The sequence below is a fragment of the Falco rusticolus genome, chromosome 11 (assembly GCF_015220075.1).
Source record: "Falco rusticolus isolate bFalRus1 chromosome 11, bFalRus1.pri, whole genome shotgun sequence".
NCBI lineage: Eukaryota > Metazoa > Chordata > Aves > Falconiformes > Falconidae > Falco > Falco rusticolus.
The window spans coordinates 17,739,796-17,758,304 of NC_051197.1; the positions used below are offsets into that span (position 1 = coordinate 17,739,796).

An 18,509-nucleotide genomic window follows, 5' to 3' on the forward strand; every position below is an offset into this window, starting at 1 on the left:
TCAAGCTATTCAATCACAGTTCAGCTTAATTTTCAAAAGCTTTCAGTATTAATTTAACTCTGCTTTCACTGAAGCCAGTGGGAACTGCTAACAGGTTTCAGTCTGAGAGTCTGACAAGCCTCAAGCAATTTTAGAAATCTGATCTTCAAAGTCTGCCACCTTGGTCATTGCTCAATATATTATATTTGAGTACACATGTACACAGTGTTTCTTGCCTTCTCTTCTTTTCTCCCAAAACACACATATGAATGCACTCACAAACACAGCAACTGAAATGAAATGAAAATTTGAAATACTCTGTGATTTCCATCTGTATGAATTTCTCCCATTCAGGAAAAACAGGGAAAAAAAAAAAAAGAAAAAGAAAAAAGAAAAAAAATCTGAAGAAAAGTACACCAGCCTATTTCAACCACTTGGTAGTCCAGCAAACCTTGTAATTATGGATCTCAGAAAGCACATCTTTTAAGTACTACTTACATATCTGTCCCGTAACATTGTTCATAGTTCCACAACCTGGAACATAGCCTTTCAATAACCCAAAAGAATATGCCTGTTTTTAAAACAGGTATGGTTTTGATTAAGCTGCCAGGAAAGGTAACCGGTATATTTATGGTAAAGGTATATTTATGGATTCCAGCACTGCTCCTGGGGTAAGACAGAATGTTTAGAATGAAGTCCCTATCATGACTGCCCACTGACTTGTCTTAGAGAATAAAAAAAAAAAAATCTATTCTCTTCCATGCTGGGATCTGAATTCAAAAAGACATAAATAAAATTCTACATAAGTGTATCACAAGGGTTTCTGAGAAAAAGAAAATGCTGTGTGTAACAATCAGGCACTTCTACGAAAAAACCAAAATGGCCATCTCCACAGGATGTTGTTGCTACAGAATGAAGCCATTGACCTACTACAGTCCCTCACAGAAAAAGTGGCTTAAAAAAATCCCATACGTCTCAGACAACCAGTATCTACTGTCCATTCAAGGCAAGTCTTTCACCCTCTCAGCTCTTTCAAAACTCCTAATACTTAAGAGATATGTAGAGTTCTGCTTGCCACCCCCCCCCCCCCCCAGACTGTTTTGCTGTGGTCCGCACCTCAGAATACAAGTTTCTGAGAATAGGTGCCCTCTCTGTTCCTTTCCTGTACTGTGTCATACTTGGGCAGTCTTTATCTCTCTGTCCCTTTCCCTATTACCCTCTGAGAACAGCACCACTCAGAAGTGCTGCTCTCACCACTGAGACCCATGCCAGACCACCAGACTCCCCTACAGCATATGCGCTGGCTTTCCATACATCCATGTCTTCCCCAGTTTTGAAGTTAATCATTCACATGTAACTGCAAAGCCAGAAAACATGGAGGTTTTGCCAAGATTTCCATATACAGTACTTTCTGGGAAATCAGAAGAGCCTCACATATAAATACATATATAAAGATATACATCATGCATGTGTGTCCATACCCATTTCCATTTCCTGAACCTTTTTCTGGGCTCAGGTCTCATGGGTCAGTTCTCTCCAAGATACATACTTTTGAGAAGCCAACAGTTTTTCTCTAACAGTTCACACTCATTTTTTGAAATGCGTTTTTCCCTTTTCCCTTCCAAATCAGTTGCTTGCCTATGGCAGGCTGCACAATGAATTTCCTTCCTCATACCTTTCCAGTTAAAGTCATTCATTCCCTCACTAAAGCATCCTTTAAAATGGTTTCTATCATTTTCTTTTTTATAACCCCCAGCCATCTTTCCGCTGGTGTCCTTTCAAGGGCTTCAAACAGTCTCCACCACATAAACGGAAAACCAATGAGGATTCATTTATTTACATAGATTATGCAAGTAATTTTTCAGTAATAACTTCGCAGTGATACTTTACTGTTCACAGTTTCTTTTGGTTACCTTTACTTTGCATAGAAAATAGTTCAATGAAACTCAGCCCTGCAACTATGTGTGTGCATCCGGGTGCTGCCAGATGCCACTGTCAGACTACAGCCTTCTAAGCAAAACCTGGAGTAAATGTAAGCAGTTTTCAAGTTTCTCCAGGACCATCATTTATGTGACAGAACCTTTTATGTTAACTCCTGGACATTTCAAGCAAGCATTTAGCATTGATTTTGCTTACACAGGCAATATCCTGTTAAAGCCAGCAAAAGGAAGAGAATCAAAAGACCCTCTCTACACAGACTATGCTTTGATTAATCCTGGGTAGTTCTTCAGAGGTTAGAAAATCAGCCAAACATGTGACTTTGAAATTAGAATTGTACAACAAGATTAAAAAAAGAGGCATGCTATGCTAATAAGAGAAAAGAGAAGATGTTATCAAAAATACAGTGGGATTTTTTAAGGTCTAAAACATCAGTCTCATTTAGGATTTCAGAGGTCAATATACCAGAGTATGGGGGATAAATTCAATTTTTTGCTAAGATCAGTTGGAGCTTAAAAGGCTACACAGACTTTTTTGACACTGGATATCATATTTGAGGTAGGTAAATTACTCATCATACTATGGCTAAGTAAACTGAGGCACAGAAGTTCATGTTCTTGGCTGAAATAAAATAGTATCAAGCAAAAACTACTTTAAAAAGCAAAAAGCACTTAGAAATTACTGTTGATGAAAATCAAGTACCCAATTATAATCAAGTAGTAACAAGTTAAGAAGTCACATGAGAGTAAAATTGAGAAACACACTGAAATTTGCAGGCTTGTTTTCTGGATGCAATATATATGGGCTTGGAGTGCTTTCCAAATGATAAACTGTCATGATAGCATTATCTATAATCAGGAAATACACCTTACAGTATATTGTTTGCCCACCCCAGTCTTCCTATCCTACAGAATTAGGATACACCACCATGTATCCTAATTTGTCATTCAATTTGAGATGTCATATCACCATGCTTTTTGTGGCAGTGTGCTCCCCCCACCCCACCCTGACCTTTATTTCCCATAACCCTGCCCAAGTGATAACCACCAGTGGCAATTGCAACGGACGTGTCTGGTTGTGCTGTATGCAACCAGCTCAGAGTGGATTCGGGTAGAGGGATAACAACACAATAGCCAAGAGCTAATTTGAGCAACGCACCCACCTAACCACAGTGCTGGTCAATGTCCGACTCGAGACAAATTTGGAAGAAACTAACATCTGAAGTCAGTAAGCAAATATGACTATCAGACAGTCATCTTACAGCAGACAGCCCAGGGCCCATTGAGCTCTCCTGCGTGGCAGTGGGTTGCATGACAGGATCTCTCTGTATGACCAGTAGGGATGTCTCCCAAGGTTATGCCTGCTGCAGAGATCCCTTACTCCTCAAGGCTGAGAGAATCCTTATTGCATCAGATACTCAGTAAGTGAATTGGAAATAAGTGCCCTGAAACTTTGAAATCTTTGCTAAGTGATATAAAGGATTGATTGTGCATATATAATCCTTTAGACATAAACCATTGACAAAGTCTGGGACTAAGTCTGGATCCAGCTTTACCTAAACGCCCCTCTGAGAAAGAGTTTAGAATGCAGTAGGGTCCTTTCTGAACCTCATGACTCAACAAGAGGATGTCCCTGACAGTTTTGTCTGACCCCGTCCTCTATGCAGTAAATACTCAAGGGTAACTTGCTCTCAAATCTTGTTAAACCACTGTCACATTTACCATGGAACCTTGTTAACTCACAGTCTTATATCAACATTGTTGCTTCTCTCTTGTGAGTGAAGCGCATGACTCCATCCACAACACTTTTCCACCAGTTTAAGCAAAACATAATGAAATCTAGCAATTCTTGTTATACAATGTTTATTCTTCAAACACCAAATTTCACTATGGGCCCAATCCTGTAAGGTGCTGAGTGCCCTCAGGTGCCATTTGACATTCACTTTGGCTTAAAAACTCATAAAATTGATTACAATATCACATTTGACTAATAAATGCCTCAGGACAAGTCATACATTTATTTAGGATAAGTAAGAGCAAAAGGAAAAAAGCAACACATAAGTGAAAATGGGCATAGTTTCCAACACACTGGGCACTAGCACTCTCATTTCACTGCATTGATGGAAAATAGCCTAAGAAATAAAAAGGAAGACAGTAACAGCCTTTCAGTTGAAAGTTCCATACTATGTAGTCATTTATTTCCTTCTGAGATTGCTAGACTGACAACAAAATCTCTTAAGTTAGTAAATATTAAGGAAAAGAAAGAATGTCATTTTTTTCTTTGACAGTTGTATAATACCGAGGCATAAAGGGAACAGTGGACACTGATATTTTTCATGAGAAACTGTATGAACAGTGGAGAAGTCACATGCCTAAAAAGAAAACAACCTAGGTTATTCAGGAGTGGCAGAAAGGGTAGTTCTCCTGCTTCCAAGGCTGTCTGCACATACTATGAACAGGATTCATCCAACTACATTATGTCACTACATGTAAGAAAATTTAGCAGGAGTACTTCAGTAAACATGACATCAGCATTTTTTTCCTGTTTTGGTCCTGAATTTGTCATCACATCTACACACCAGAATAATTAACTAACAAAGAGTATTTACATTCCAATTAAATGAAATGGAAAAGAGGTCTCAGAAAGCTCATCCATTAAAAAAAAAAAAACCAGAGTAGAGGTTAATTAATTTCAAGGCTAAAAGGCAACATTAGATGATTTTATCTGACCTCTTACATAACACAAACCTTAAAATGTTACCTGGTTCTCCTTGTGCTAAGTCAAATGATAAAATACCACTGCCTGATGGCACATCTGCTCCGCCTTCCTCAGAACTGTGGAAAATGTGGAAAACAGAAAAACATGTGTGACCAAAAAAGGGAAAATGAAAGGTTTTAATCTAAAACACTAGCATTTCCTCCTCCTCCTAAAGCAAAACACCATTTGTTTGGTACCAATAGTTATTTTGCAGCCAGCACTAACTAGACGACTTATTATTGTAGCCTGTCCAATTTCTCATCCAAAACTGCAGGTGGTATCCAACATATACTGAGAGCCCAAGGATACAAGAATTAGAGCTGTAGTGTCTGTAGCTCAATGACTCTTGTTATGCAGTTTTGGGGGTTTGCTCCATTACAGAGAAACAGATTTACCACAACTTGTGGACATTCATTCAGTCTTCAAACAGCAGATAAGTCAGCCCAACCAATGATCCATTACAGTATTTATTATACTAACAGAATGATCTTTCAGTTATTGTTCATGTGGATTTACTGACAGGAGGAGAGTAAAGAACAAAAAGTAGTGACAGGAGAACAAAAGGCCTGAGAGCAAATGTTGCCATATGTTAATCATGAGGCCATAAATACGCCAGTATTTTTGGCTGGAGCAACTTTTATTGGTTAGCAAAAAGAGGGTTTTAAGACTTTTCCTCTTTCTCCATCCTAAGTTTCAGCACTAGACTAACTTCAGAATTTCAAGACCAGTATACTTTAGTAGACAGACATGCCTCCTTGTCCTGGTTTCAGCTGGGGTAATTTTCTTCTTGGTGGCTAGTGCAGTGCTGTGTTTCGGATTTCATGTGGGAACAGTGTGGTTGGGGACTTCTTGGTTTCTCAGGCCTTGCCAGCAGGAGAGCTGAAGAGGCACAGGAAATTGGGAGGGGACACAGCCAGGACAACTGACCTGAACTAGCCAAAGAGGTATTCCATGCCATGGGATGTCATGGTTGGTATATAAACTGGGGGTGTTGGCGGGGGCCTGCCGATCGCTGCTCAGGGATTGGCTGGGCATCGGTCAGTGGGTGGTGAGCAGTTGTATTGTGCATCACTAGTTCTCTTTTCTCCCTTCCCTTTGGCTTTTGTTCCTCTCCCCTTCTCCCTCCTTTTCATTGTAACATTAAATAATAGTAGTAATAACAATAATAATAATAACAACAATAACAGTTATTATTATTTATCTCAATTGTTAAACTGTTCTTAATTTAGCCCTCGAGTTTTACATTCCTTTGCAATTCTCCTCCCCACACCCCTGGGTGATGGGGAGGGGGGGTGAGCAAGTGGCTGCATGGCATTTAATTACTGGCTGGGGTTAAACCACAACAGTCCTACAAAAGTGACTTTCCTACAGATGCCCAGCAAATAGCCACACTGTTTAGTAGCTGAGAAGTAAGAGGAATCAAATGTCAAAAACAACCCACCAGGTCACATACAGCTTTTAGTACAAAAACCTCTAGCTAACACATCTGCTAACTGAATAGAAGTGTTTGAGACATGTTTTTTCTCAGGAACATACAAATGGCCTACAATGGGTTTCTCCACATTGTATATATGCAAGTACCTGTTTCGTATGTAGTATTTGATGTCAATAGTGCACTATTTTGAAATGCACCTTACTTATATTAATAGTAAATATGATTGATGAAATGGATTCCAAACTCCATAATTAGGATGTGGAGGAGTTAACTATTATTATTTTTTTAAACTGTTAAGGATACAATGTTGATAGAGTTCTATTAGCAAAATAGTTCTTCAGGAATAAAGACATTAAATCAATTTGAGAATGGTAGTTAACAGTAGGGAGTTTTAAGGTTTACACTTAAACTGCATTAGAGAATTCCGAAGAAACAAAAAAAAGAATGAAAAGTTTGGGGTTTTTTTTTCCAAATGCAGCGTAACTCAGGTCTTCTAGCACTTCTACCATAAGCAGTGTTGAAAGCTAACTTTCCCTTTTAGTATGACAGGTAGATTTGTCACTTAGGCCATCAAGCCATTAAACCAGTTTTTAAAAAGTATTTTGTAGATTCTGTAACACTAGCATTCTATAGAATTTTCCGGTGCCTTTTCAATCAAGAAAACCTGGCTAAAATTGCACTATCTGACCTTCCGATTAATGGCTCTGCCTCTTGCCTGTCATACTACCAGGGTGTTTGGGGAATAGTTAGGATTCATCTGGAAGTGATGTAATTTCTGCCTTTGTCTTTCTTTTCTGGACGCTAATGGATTTTAGTCAGTCCTCTTCACTCAATGGATGACACATGTAGCCATTCTATTTTAGTTGTCCATTAACTTCAAGCATTATGACAAGAACAAAGGAACTTCTTTTAGAAGTTAAGTTCAGCTACATGTATTAAATTTCTACAAATCCTCTGTTTACAAGGTGCTGTTTTCAATTGTCAGTAATGTTTATCTGAGTGCAACAGTATCTATTTTAATTAAAAGAGGCTGCTCAAACAAATATAAAGGGGTCACAAGGCCTGTGGATTCAACATTAGGGTTACTGTTGAGTTTCTCCATGCATTTCTGTCTGACCATTTTTTTTTTTGCACAAGTTATCTAGTTTTTTAAGCAAGAACCATGGAAAAAAAAATCAACAATCAGAAGGCTACAGTTTGTGGTCTGAAGTCTAAGGCCTGAGCATGGTACTTGATCATGTGAAGTACAGACTACAGATAGCACTCGTAAGCAGAAAGTAATACATACATTTCTATGGATACTTAGAGGATCACTAATACAAACTACTAAGGGAAATAGATTCTATTAGGAAAACTGACACCTGTAGCCCTGCAAGCTTTTAAAATAATATTTCTGCTCTTTAAATATTTATCATTGAGCTGCAAATAAAACATCTGTAATATCCTGTGGAAATAACACGCATTGGATGACTTTTAGAAATATGTTTGACTGTATTAACATTTTACTCAGTTGCAGCAACCTGACATTAAACCTGTATTAAGGCTGCATTACAAAGCATTTCAGTTCCATTTTTTATTCCTCATGCTGTTTTAAAGAAACAAGAAATCTCCCACCTCTCATTATTAGGCCACCAATGAGATAAGAAGTCTGTAAGTATTGCTGAGAGGTTTGAGAAGTTCAACTATTGTTGGATCTTCTCTAGCCAGGCAACACAGTAAGGTTCCACTTGAATTTAGGTCTATGTGGCAAAGGTGTTTTATTCTGACTCAGCTGTATTTTTCTGTGATTGAGCTCTGGTTGAAGTTAACAGCAATTTGCCTCTTCCCTAGCCAATTTCTTCCAGGACCAGCCATGCCTGTGAAATGATACTTGTAGCCATGCTTTTCTGTGTTCCCCAGTGATGGGATGTTCTATCCTAAGTCATGGGCATACACAATGGAGCCTAAACCAAGGGGGGCATGTTTACCTACTATTGCAATGGGGTTTTAGGACACAGTGGTTTGCACTACCTGATACTTCCAGGTGTACCTGAGCCACCCGCCTTGGCTTCTCACCTTGGACTAGACAAGGAGTAAAGAGGCAGCTATGCTCTAGTCTCCACGGTATCTTTTCTTCCATTCCAAAAAGCCTAAAATCAAAGACCTCACTTAGCTGAGCGAATCTGCAAGAAAATGTACAAAACAAACTTTGCTCATAAATAATATAAAACCTTGACAACAAGAAACTATTTTACTGATCTGAACAATTCAACGATTCTGCTGTATCCCAAAGAGAAGAGGCACCTTTCATTAAGTCACTGAAACTACATTTCACATGGTATGCTTTTAAACTCCTCATTCTCAAACCGCAAACCTGCTGCATTACTCTACTACTTCTGTCTATCAGATGACAAACATTCAAAAGATGCCTTATCTCAAAAGATGACTAAAACACTATGTAGAAACTTGTGTGTTGTGCTGTACTTTCTCCCTATTCTTTCTCATGAACCCTTCATCAGAATACCCACCTCCCTGCAGAGGGTGATAGGCAGTGCAGCACTATAACGTTAGCTTTGCCCTTCAATGAACAATCATGTTCTTCAGATGAGTGGCATCTTAGGATACATTCAACAAGAAGTGCTTACATATTCCCTGAGTGCTGTCCTTTCCTTCTCCATCCTCTCAGCTATTAAGAAAACCCAATCATAACTGGGATGGAGAAGAAATCATCAGGTGACTAAGTATCAATGAGAAGAACCTGTTCTCTCTGATCCCAAGACTTCTCTGCTAATCTGAATCCAGCAGATCAAAGAAAATTACTGGGTGCATTTCAGGCAAGGCCCTACACTCAACCTTACAAAGCCAACTACTGTCTGTTCAGCTGCACGGTGCAAAGTTGGTGGTGAAAGTAGAGATAGGACAGTGGTGTCTGTGACAACAGACAGCTGAGAAAAAAAAATACCTGTCACATACCCAATGCACTGCCAGGCAACTCAAAGTGCTCAACTTCATATAGGCCGATATCTTAGGCGCTCTTAAGTCTAGGGAATGGCAGGTAGAAGATTCTTAAAAATCTTCTATGCCAGTCACTTGTCATTATGAATATAATTCTGTAGGTCAATTTGGCATTACAGGCTCAGATACCAAAGTAAAACACAGAAACAGCCCTGTACAACCAGCTATAAAGCAATGTGGTTTTATCCTCAGGAAGAGGATAAAACTTTCTAGGGTATGTTCACCTGCAAAACCACTTGGCAATGTTGCACTTTTAATATAAGCTAAGCACACAGGCTAACAATAGGAGGCAAATTTAAGCTCTCAGAGTAAGGTATAGCAAGCAGAAAAGAATCAGCATGAAGCTCTATTCGTGGCTGCAGAGTCCCCATGGATTCTCACTGTTCAGCTTGCTGCTTCACTCCTACTTTATAGCAATCCAGTAAGAGCTATCATCACCTGAATCATTCTGATACCCTGTTTTCCAAGGGTACTGCCTGCCTCTCCCTCTGTCCCAAATGCATTCAGTCCATCCCCTCAAGCAGCTTGCTGCCACCTGAGCAAGGTTTAGCTTGCACATGCCCACATAAGTGGGACAGGGTTCATTTTAGGCTGCTAAAGAAAGACCACATGTGATTGTCTATGTAACCACAATTAGCCCAACCACCTGTAAAAGGCTAAGACTTGGAAGTATTTGTCCAGCTTGGGTTTGTTGTTGTTGAAAAACCTGTAACATGTACTTCCATCGAATACCTATGAGAACTTGAAAATGCACAAGTTTTTCAAGTCACTGTTTCTTAAATGTGGGATAGAATCAACCACCTATTGTCACCTTCTATTCATCTTTACATGGTGTGGCTATTTAGTGCATGAAAATACTTTATTATATTCCCAGACAATGCAGCTGTGTAATGTTTGCTTTGTCCTTCAGTGTAAAATCATTTTTTTTCTGACATGTGTCTTAGGACCCATAACACTAAGACATTTGAAAATAGTGATTCATTTTAAAAATTTAATTCAAGCATTTGCACTAAACAGAATTTACAAAGGAAAAGACATAGTCTGATCCATACAACTTCACTGCTTTGTGCAACCTACACTGCTTTGTGTTTTCTCCAGCTCAGTCACTGACAAAAGATTATACTAAAGGTTATGTCTTTTCCTGTATGTTCCTAGACAATTTCCATTTATGACATAAACCTAAATTTAAAGGCAAAAGACACTTCATTCTTCAGATTAGTTACATGCTTAAATGCCTTATAAAAACCCAGCTATTAAATACATGAAAAGGAATTGTTAAAAAAACCCAAGTTCAAACTCAAGGGTATGTACATGTGCTGAGTTGGGGTTATTAAAAGCATGACGAGCTACAAAGCATTTTTTTAACGCAAAATGCTTTCACTTAACCCTTAGAGAACTATATACCTGTGTATGTGTATGCCCATACAGACATACACACAGAAATTAAGGTAACTTGCCCTCATCTGCTCTGGTGCAGCTCCTTCTGATACCATAATAGAAGGAAATCACACTAGTGAGGTCATGTAATAGAAGGAAATCACACTAGCAGAGATAGATTACTCCTGTTCAGATGATTTTGGAAAGTAAGGGATAAACAGAAAGGTGAACTGCAGTGTAATGACAGAGATCAGTTTTTATGTGAAAAATCAGATGATGGATTTATATGACACATGAGTATTACCCAAAATCACTCTGTAATATTATAAGGTGGCTACATTATAGGCTGAAGAACATATCTACAATGATAGTCATTGATACTAAATGCAGAGAGAAGACAAGGAAATGGTAAAACAATGTAAGAGAAAAGCCTTAAAAAATACATACACCAAGCTGATGACAGAATTAGTTTGGTCATATTAACAGGTTGGCTTTAGCATAAAATGTTGGACAATATAAGGTAAAAACATAATCTGTTAAGACATTTTCCTAGTCTACTAAAAGCTAACAAAACCATAGATATGGATACCATTCAAAGTAACCATTATTAGCTGGATGGATGGACAATGAAACCTCTTGTTCCAGTAACATACATCTTACCATAAATTTTCTTAGCAGTGTACTTTATAATGAAATGTGGAGCTCAAGAAAAATTGATTGAAACAACAATAAGGTTGTCTGTAACCTAACTGTGACTAAACAAATAGCTGGTAACATTTTCATCTAATTAGACAGTGTCTGCATAAATTAAAGAATTGTAATTGTCTCAGGAACTACACATACATGAAACTGATCTTAATATACTGTGAAGTATATTGGTACTATTTACTATGAAGAAATGTACATAAAAACTTTCCTTACTCTTATTTTTCTCCCAGCATGCAGTGTATATTAACCTGTCCAACTTCACATAGTAACCAATTGTGACTACTACAATCCATATAATTTATCAGATTAAAAAAAAAAAAATTAAATCCAAGCAACACCTTTCCATATGGCCAATTAGTGAAGTCATAAAATGCAGTAAATATATGATGCTGTATTGAACATCTGTGCCAGTTATCCTATGGGAATTTTTAATAAAGGACCAAACAGCATATTGATGTTAATTCTATGTTACCGGGACTTTAAATAAAAAACTAAAATAAATAGCATCCATTAAACTGATCATACTGTTGTAACTCAAATTGTGTTTATTATGCTAATGGAACATGAAATTAAGAAAAAGACCTTTATGCCAGTGGAATTAATTAATGAGCTTTATGAAGGCATTGGGATGTAATTTATTTCTAGATAAGTAAGTCTAATTTGCAGTTCCATGGGTCTCTGCAATGCTGATTGTAATAGTTATTCCTGCAGATGTGCTGCTCACAGCATGTCTTTCCATTAGAACTGAACACCTCATTATATAAACTGTACCTAATTAAACATAATACAGTGGTGACTTGTTAAACTGGCCTTTTTAAGTCAGCAGCTGCCTAAGCTAATAATACCGTACACAAGATTTATATCATCTACCGTATAATACTGATATTAAAATATACTGCCCAAGGGATTGACAACTAATTTACCAGTACGTAACAGGTAAACTTCAGATTCTGCAATAGAGATTAAAGACTAGTAGTCTATAAAAATCAAATGAATTAAAGTCTATTTAGAGTTCCAAATAATTATAAAAGTTTTTTAATAATTTTGTTCTTTTAACAGTTTATTTTAAAAAACATAATCAGAGAATAACACTTTTCTTATGTTCTTTCTCCCTATCTGACAGGGTGTTTTTCTTACGTGGTCTGAATTATTACGATATTTGAACACAATTAGATATGTGCAGACTCACTTTGTTTCAGGCAAAACAAAGCGACAAACTGCCAAGAGAGGTACTTTAACTTTAAGTTATTACTTTAACTTTGAAAGTTGTATTCTGTGACTATTCTGTACCTGGGTTTTTTTCGACCAAAATGCAGATATATCTCATATTCAAAATATGACAGTCTGCCCCCATGAAGTCTGACTATTTTGGTCAGAAAATAAGAAGGTCAGAAAATACTTTGAGAACAGATTGATTTTCTCATGAGATAAGATAGGAATATTTGAAAACTACACAAGAATATTTTGGATAAATAATGTTTGATCATGAAAACTTTGCATTCTGTATACACCCTGTGGTTTAAGACTTGTTTTCTGTTTCTCTCTCCTTCAGAGGCTGAATCAACTGCCACTTTATGTTCTAATGTAGAGTGGCATTACTTTTTTTCTCATTTTGCCAGTCTCTGTATGAAATAGATATGTTTTCCTCGCAGGTACACAAATGGAATAATGGAATGAAGGCTCCCCTCAGAAGCCTGTGATTCTTCCTTTCCTCCTTGCTCAGGTGTGCAAAACTGGCTCATCTTCCACTAGCTCTTGCTCTATCCCACAGCTGAATCATCTAAAGACATATGAGCAGCCCCGCATATTGCTGCCACTTCTCCTCTGAATGAAAAAAATGAGATTCAAATTTTAAACGTCTTTTCACCTATGCCATTCCAAGCAAAAAATTTAAAAGCATGCACAAATTTAGTCAAAGACTTGAGTCCATTGACATCCAGGATCAAGACTCAAGTTCAAAGTTGATTTAAGAAATGCTAACACATTTACTCAGTAAGGACTTGAAGTTCCCAACAACAGTAAACTCTCTTGCACAACCTTTTCTTGCACAAAGAAGGTAGAAAACACACAAAAAAGGAAATGTGGTCATATTAGTTAAAGCCCATCACTTTGTTTGGATTCTCTTCAGGTTTTGGAGGAAAAGATTCAGAATCAGATCAGATTTGCTCTGAGCCACTTTCCCTGTCTTACTGAACACATAACAAAAAGACAGTGTTCTTAAATCAACCATTGCTTTATCTTTGTTTTCAGTAAGCTGTGACAATCAAAACACCATCCTCTTCTAAAGACTGCTGCTCTGATAGCAACCTCTGTCACTCTCATAAACCTTAATATCTGCAGCATCATACTTTACTTTTAAGGTTTCTTAGTGAAGACAGTTTGGCAGTCATTCTCCTTTTCTTGCCAGAAACCCTATATCATCCTAGACTGTAGTGTGAAATACATGAATCACTGCAAATTAAGGTAAAATTACACTTTGTGCTAGAGTTACAGGCTCAGAGAAAAGGGATCTGTCCTGTCTTAAAGAATGTGCATCAAGTAACAAAAACATGTGCAATTTAACTTTATTGGCAGAAAATGAAGAGCAGGCTTCCAGACTGAAATAGCTTGTACACAACTAGCTTATCCTACCAACCGAAAAGGGGTTCTTGGGGTAGAGCTGGCAGCATGCTTAAATGGAGCACAGCATTCCAGGATAAAGAGTGTAACAGGTATGTGCATGGGAACCTGTGAGTAGAAGAAAAGCCTGTAAGGGAAATAATGTCATATGTAGAAATTGTTCCATAACCACTCTGAACTCTTGTCTTCACCAAGGCTGAATTTTAATTTCCTGGATGATACCATTTACTTCACACTTTCAAAAGAGTCCTCCAACTACCATCTAAAGCATTTAATTCTTGCTTGGGATCTTTATTGTGAATTTTTTTATTATGAAGTCCTGTACTGAAACAACTATCTCTAAAATAAAGGATACTGTTTCAACTCAAAACAGGGCTCTTTTTTTCATAGAAGTCCCATTTAAATTGCTTCACTATCTCTCAGTAATCAAATATGAGATGTAACAGAACAGCAACATAATTTGCTGTGAGAGTAAAATTTAGCAGAATCAATCAACAATAAGATGAAAGTAGGAGCTCATGAGCGCCATGGGTCCATTATAATTATTATTATTAATTAAAGTATTCCAGACACACATTAATTTTCTTTGCTCGCTACTATTATTGTTTGACTTGCCTTGAAATGGGAACTATGAGCACTTTGAAAAATGTGTTGAAAGACTCTCTTGTTTCACAACAGATTGAGTGGTTACTTCTCCATCCTCTGCCAAAATGCACTTTAGTAACATATCACAGCTATACTCCATGACTCACCACAGATATCCTCTGCCTCTTAAAGCAATAGAAAACTAGGAAAATATTTTCTCTATACCTCCCATCAATGAAAGCACAGAAATCTCACTGAAGGTTTAAAGAGATCTAAAGAACTGGCCATGTACTGGATCTTGAATTTGAAAAGCATTTTCAAAAGTGATGTTATTTTAAAATTAACAATCTTTATTAGTGTCTCCAAAGAGAAAATTACTGTCATTGTGCTCCCCAAATACAGACCAAATTAAAAAATACTAAACAGAAGTCAGATAAAATAAAATACAAACTTCTTTACTGAGCTCAATGCAAGATTTCTGAACTGAATTCAAATTTCAACTATTTTATAGAAGCATTTTTACCGTTTCTTACTCTGCCTGTATCTGGTGAAAAAAGATTCTAAATACCACAATAAGGGTGGCTTTACCTGGTGTGACTGGGTTTTCCAAGGCAATTTACAGCTTCAGGAAATCAATTACATTGAAAGAAATATCTAGATAATCTGATGATCACCTGAGCATCAAAAAAAGTTACTCACAACTGGTCTGATCTTGTAGATGCCTGAGAAGACTGGCTTGAAAGTTATACTGCCTATTTAACTAATTTTTTTACAGTTAAGTAGTACTATGCACACACAAACAGTTATCCTGGAAGCATAAACAAGATCTTAGACCATCACTGACAGCTGATCTTCAGCCTCCTTGGGAGATGGAGGGCAAAAAACCTGGAATCAACAGAGTCTCTCAGGAACATTCCTCCCTAAAGGAAACTAAAAATACACTGATGAATGGGGAAAAAATTATTCTGTATAAGAGACCTCACAAAAAGACAATTACTTTTTCAGCCAATTGCTGCTACCATAGAGTCAAAAAAAGCTGCTGGATGAAGGAAAGTGTTATGAAATTACTCCTATTTTTCCTCTCAAACCAAATGCAGAAGGTAATTGTCTGCTGCATTGCCAAAGACTTTATTCATACATTCTTTCAAACTTTAATCCTCCTCCTGGAATTTTTCAATATATACAAAAGGACCTTTAAAGTGAAAAATCAGTATCACACGATGAATTAGGACAACCGCAGAAGACGTAAACAGCACCTTCTTCCAAGTAACTCTGCAAACCCTATGTCTGGGTGAAGCAAAACCTCCTAATCCACACTCAAGACAATAGGAAAACAGAAGAAAAGTTGCATTCACTAACGCCTCACTTCTCCAACAAGACAGTAATTGTCAGAAACCCTGAAAAATTACGAAGCTTTTTTTTTTTTCCTGATGACTTGGAAGGCAAAGAAAAAGTATATGAATGTTATTTTGACTTCATTTTGTTGCCAGAACTTGGATATTGTAATACCGGGACGTCACACAGACAACCTGACAGAACAGTACTGACAGGCTGTTAATCGCTGACAAAGTTACAGCACTAATAACTTTTCAATTATAACAATATTGTCATAGTTTGAGGGGCCACTCTCCATTCCCCAGGTGCATACTGTAAAGAATACTAATGAAATGTTGTGAGTAGAGATCAGGCAGTTGCTTCTGCTCCCATCAAGGACAGAAATCTCCACTGACTTCAATGTAAACAGAATAAGGCCCTTCATGTGTGCATTAAAGGCGACACTTCTGTCTCAATCTTTTCTGAATTCATGCTTTTGATGCCACAAAGGAGATAAGACAATCTGATAAAAGTAATAGATGACAACATATTATTATCTATACTATCTCCATTATAAGATAAAAAAACTCTGTAGTGTCTGTATGTATTACCATAAGCTACAGTGAAAGTTGACCTGGTTTCTAGAGGACAGGTTTTTACGTACAAATGCTACAGCAATTTTAGATGACATACTTTTCTACAACATTTCTCATGCCACTAAAGATTAGATACGTCTGCAAAATACAATATAAATACAGCACCAGAATTGTATCTTATCCCTTGGCCACTCGCTACAAAGTAAATGTTTCAGTATCGTTTTCTATATAAATATGAATCAGTAAGACTTTTCCTCATAATTTTTTTAAAAGACAGACATTATTATTATTATTGCCATTGTCACTAATTACAAGAATTACTACTTTTTAATTGCATGTTTTCTTTCCTCCCTCTCAAGAGGCTCCACCACTGAAAGCCTTTACAATATAGATTAAAAGCAATGGCATTTTGAGTTAGATTTCTTTAGCTTTGGAAGCCAATACTCATAGCACCAGGGTGAAACACAGCAAAAAATCCAGAGAAGGAAGCACAACCTCCCCAGCAGGAAGTACCAGGAGTACCCCTGTTCAGCAGGTCACAAATCCATAGGGAGCAACAGAAGGGTGGGTCTTGCACACCCAGCAGCCCTTCATGGAGAGGAGATGTAGGCGGTTCTCATTCAGAGAGCACCCCAGGAAACACATGGGGTAAGCCTAGTACTATCAGGTGACACTGTTTTCAAGGCTCAGAACACACTGTACTGAATTACAATTTAATACATTAGGAACTACACTGAAGTAGTACTGTAAGACCTCAGCTAGGCATGTGTGATGCACTCTGGAGAGACTAAACTCCATAGGGAAGCACTTACAAGAGGTGAGAAAGAATTTTTTTGACTCTACAAACAAGGAATCAAGTCAGAAAGGACTTGGGCAGAAAGCTGCTGGATGATTACCCTCTGTGAAGGAATCCCAGACCAACTGGATCCCAAAATAACACTTCTCCTTGCCAAACACCTCCTAGTCTCCGGCCTGCTTCAATTACTGGAACACACACCATAATACTCAACAGTGCTGGCGTTATCAAAGTTATTTTTCCTGAAACTGAGACCATCGTGAATTCAACACATAACTTTAGGGAAAGACAGTTAGTGGAAAAAGGTAAGAGAAAAAAATGCAAAGATGCCTTTGATTCCTCCTCTTTTTGCATGAGGCAGATTCTCAGCTAATGCATAGCTTCATTTTGCCATTCATACCTATTAAGCTCTGATAGTCTGTCAACTGGTGTGTTTAACAGCAGGGATAAGAATAAACCTGTAGACCGAGCTGTAGTACTTTCCAGACCCACACAAACACATAATGTGGTGAAAGGTCAGAAAGCTGCCCACATTTCTACCCTTTGCCCAACCCCATACCACTACCTCCATCTACCCGTGAGATGAAGATTTGTTCCAGTCACCAAGTTAGTTGTCAGGCTTAATGACTGAGTCTTTGCACAAAACCTCAGTTAAATCTAAAAGTGCACAGACGAATTCTGACCTCTGGTGAGAAAAGAGAATGCATATTTATTTGTACCCTTTTTAGCTTTTACTGGTTTCCCACCAAATCTCTTAATACTTTTTCTGACTTACTCCAAAATTTCAACTTTTGAATAACTACATTTGCAGCTCTGCTAATTTTGCTGCTCTGGGAACACAGCAAAATCTGGCTGCCACAACTGTGGTTCTTTTGTGTTCAAAACTGCATCACTTATGTATTTAAAAATACATATGATATTTATAAAGCCTACTCAAAACATTACCAAATTGTCCCATTTTCATGTTTTCATGACAATTTATATGTTTTCCATATGGGCAAGTGCTGACAATATGATACAAGCTTAATGGAACAAATTGTGGTTTCTCTTTATTGTCTTGGCATCACAAATCTACACTTGCATAAAAATAACTCTCTCTCCACTATTTTCCAGGGATGATTTTTCATTAACGCAATATTAAGTGCTACGCTCTCTCTCATTTTATTTAAAAATGTGCCAGAAATGTTCACTGCTCACCTCACCACTGTATCTGGGAGCATTACAAATCTATTGAAAAAAGCAGCTGGTATCTAGACAGTGCAGAATTTTTCAGATGAGTTTTCTATAACCTACCATGAGCTCCACAAAAGACTGAGGTTTGGGAGGGGAGGGGAAAGATGCCTCACTCTTCCTTCTATCCACAGGCAGACAGAATTCATCCCTTCTGCTTCTATTTTCTCCCTCCAACTTT

At 37.6% G+C, this 18,509-nt stretch overlaps 1 long non-coding RNA gene across 6 annotated transcripts in view; it reads right to left on the bottom strand.

Moving 5' to 3' along the window:
- The window catches only part of LOC119155250, a 435,215-nt gene extending 430,458 nt beyond the window's left edge, over positions 1–4,757 (bottom strand). For 5 of the 6 annotated variants that reach the window (XR_005106652.1, XR_005106650.1, XR_005106651.1 and 2 more), the window contains exon 1: positions 4,678–4,748. This is a non-coding gene — a long non-coding RNA (uncharacterized LOC119155250). Of the gene's footprint in view, positions 1–4,677 lie in introns of all 6 variants that reach the window. The other variant, XR_005106649.1, reaches the window with a different exon arrangement.
- Between the last annotated feature and the right edge of the window lie 13,752 nt (positions 4,758–18,509).